This window comes from Podarcis raffonei, chromosome 9 (assembly GCF_027172205.1).
Source record: "Podarcis raffonei isolate rPodRaf1 chromosome 9, rPodRaf1.pri, whole genome shotgun sequence".
In the NCBI taxonomy this organism is placed as follows: domain Eukaryota; kingdom Metazoa; phylum Chordata; class Lepidosauria; order Squamata; family Lacertidae; genus Podarcis; species Podarcis raffonei.
In genome coordinates, this window is record NC_070610.1 from 50495072 (window position 1) to 50498435 (window position 3364).

At 39.6% G+C, this 3364-nt stretch overlaps 1 non-coding gene across 1 annotated transcript; it reads left to right on the forward strand.

Moving 5' to 3' along the window:
• Positions 1-303: 303 nt before the first annotated feature.
• Positions 304-378, forward strand: TRNAK-CUU (transfer RNA lysine (anticodon CUU)). The gene has a single exon. It is a non-coding gene; the product is annotated as a tRNA-Lys (tRNA).
• The last annotated feature ends 2986 nt before the right edge of the window (positions 379-3364 follow it).

Genomic DNA, 3364 nt, shown 5'->3' on the forward strand with positions numbered 1-3364 from the left:
GTGCCATTAATATAGGGACAATATATAGAGAGCAGTCACCTTAACCTGGTGCCCTCCAGATGTTTTGGACCAAGAATCCCATCAGCCATGACTTTTGGTCATGCTGGCTGCGCTGATGGGAGTTGTAATCTAAAGCATCTGCAGGACAATGGGTTAAGAAAGGCTAGTCTGGAGTATCCATACTAGAAATATAAATTATGGATCCTTTTGGGGGGCCCTTTCCCTTTCAAATAAATATGCGGAGACTTTGGTTCTTTGAAACAAAGTTTTATCCTTATCCTATTTTCATTTGGAAATGAACTGGCACTGAGTTGGCTTAGTCGGTAGAGCATGAGACTCTTAATCTCAGGGTTGTGGGTTCAAGTCCCACATTGGACAAAAAATTCCTGAACTGCAGGGGGTTGGGCCAGATAATCCTTGCGGTTCCTTCCAACTCTACAATTCTATGAAAACCTTTGGAACAACATGAATAATCATCCTGAAAATGACACACAGTTACCAACCGCAATAATAAAAACAGTAGTCACCCATTACTGAGATGAGCAAATATTTCAATCATAGGTGCTGCTGAGTGGCTTTTGTTCTGAAACTGGTTGTGATTGAACACTAAAATAATGAGATTCTTTATTATTTAAAGGGCTCAATTACACCCACAGCTCTGAAGTCCAGACCTTAAATAAGTTTAATCATGAGCATCACTTGTCAGGCACTTAGCAAAAGGAGAGCCATCTTTTTGGAGTAGTTTATAAGTTTTTCATGCCTTCAGCCTGATCCAGTATACACTCATGAGTTAATTCCATTGAAACTGATATGATTTATTCATTGATGAGTAAGTGTCATACTCGCAGTACTAGGGGCTGTTATGGTTTTAGGGTGAAAGAGACAAAAGGACTATAGATTAGCAGGCCAGAACAAAATCCTCAGACAAGTAATTAGCAAGGGCAAAGAGATTCTCATTAGCAGTTCAAGCTACAACTCCGGCTTTTCTCTTCTCACTAAAAGCTTTTGAAATTGGATTGCCATATTCAAAAATAAAGAACAGAATGCTGGAACACACTTTCAACAAATGAGACACAAGTGTGAAAATATTAAAATATGGAAAAACAAGCTTCTATGCTGTACTTTATAGAGGGTGATAAATATATCTCCAAGCTAACAGAGCTAGGGGAAAATACACAAACATTTAAATTGCATATAATGCGATGTTATAGAAGAATACTAAGTAGGAGACGTAAGTCATAGAGCGGGAGAAAAACATGCACTGATTATTGAAATGTGGTAGGTCCATGTTTCTTTTTAGCAAATCCCAGTGTTTAATAATGTGACATTTCTGGGATGTTTTTCAAGGATGCTAAAAATTGGGTTTAATATATAATAAGGTCTGCAGCAATTTTTCTTTCTTTCTGGAACAGGCATTGATCTGACTTGGGAAACAGCAGTTAACTTATGAGTCTTGGTCTGGTCTTGCTTTCTATTACTCTTGTCCTCATGCACAGGCCAATGGGTGTTTATATGCATGTGAACTGTCCCAGCACCAGAAATGCCAAGGGATGCATACTCTTTTTTTTTTATAATATTTTTATTAAACAATTTTTATATTAATACAAACAAAACATACATAAACAAACAACAAACAATAACAGAACAAAAAACAGGTACCATTTCATATCCTAATTTCTTTAACCTTTCTTCCTCGACTTCCTCTTGCCTCCCGTTTCTGTATTCCAAATTCTTATAATTATTCAGCGAATCTTCCCTTATTTTACTATAAATTTATGTTAATCATCCTTATTCTCTTTGTCTTAACCATTACTAATAGTAACCATTTATTTTAATCCAACATCATTTTAACTGTCATTAATTTTGTAGTATTTCTTTAAATAGTCCTTGAACTTTTTCCATTCTTCTTCCGCCGCTTCTCTTCCCTGGTTTCGGATTCTGCTCGTCATTTCTGCCAAGCCCATGTAGTCCATCACCTTCATCTGCCATTCTTCCAGTGTGGGTAGATCCTGTGTCTTCCAGTACTTTGCAATGAGTATTCTAGCTGCTGTTGTAGCATACATAAAAAAAGTTGTATCTATCTTTAACACCCCCTGGCCGACAATACCCAAGAGAAAGGCCTCTGGTTTCTTGGGGAAAGTATATTTAAATACCTTTTTCAGTTCATTATAAATCATTTCCCAGAAAAGGGATGCATACTCAGGACTATCATTTTCAGTGAAATAAATGGGACTGTTCTGACTACAGGAGTGGGGAACCTATGGTCTCCAAAGTTTACTAGACTACAACTTCCCTCATCCCTGCCCATTGGCTATGCTGGCTGGGGCTGATGGGAGTTGGAATCCAACCATCTCTGAGCAGGCCACAGATTCCCCAGTCCAGCCTTACTTGTTGGGCAGCTGCAAACATGTGCACAAAAGGTTACTCTTGTTTGCAGCAAATTGCAGGCCCAAGGCATGTTCTAACAGCACTATTTTAGAACCATGCAAGCTCTAAATGACTTGGAACCCAAGTTCCTAAAATACTGCCTTAACCATTTTGGGCTCTAATATGGGCAGGACCGCAAGAAGATCAAACCTATCCATTCTTAAGGAAATCAGCCCTGAGTGCTCACTGGAAGGACAGATCGTGAAGCTGAGGCTCCAATACTTTGGCCACCTCATGAGAAGAGAAGACTCCCTGGAAAAGACCCTGATGTTGGGAAAGATGGAGGGCACAAGGAGAAGGGGATGACAGAGGACGAGATGGTTGGACAGTGTTCTCGAAGCTACCAGCATGAGTTTGACCAAACTGCGGGAGGCAGTGGAAGACAGAAGTGCCTGGCATGCTCTGGTCCATGGGGTCATGAAGAGTCGGACACGACTAAACGACTAAACAACAACAACAACAACAGCAACAACAAAATGGGCAGGAAAGGTCCTGTTGATGGTGTCACCACTGGGGGCTGAATGTTTGGGAGTGCCTGATAACAAGGTCTTATTGTTAGGTCCCCATCTGAATGCCCTCCCTATTGCGGTGTGCCTGACTCTCTCTCAACACTAACAATAACTTTTAGGAATAATCTAAAAACATTTGATTTACTGTTTGTTCAAAGGAGTTTATGTTGCCTTCAACAAAAGTATTAATGGTGATGATGATGATTGCAATTTTGAACAAAAGAAAAAAGCAATGAAAAAGACTATGACCCGAAAACAAAATCTTAGGAAGTATCAAAACCATCCAACAGAAATAGTGATTAAAAACCTGTGAAAATATCTGACAGTTCTTTGCTAGGTGTTTAAAAGATAACACTATGGGTACCCAGTGAGCATCTCTAGGGAGTGAATCCCATAAACAGAGTGCAACACTAAGAAGGCCCTCTCTC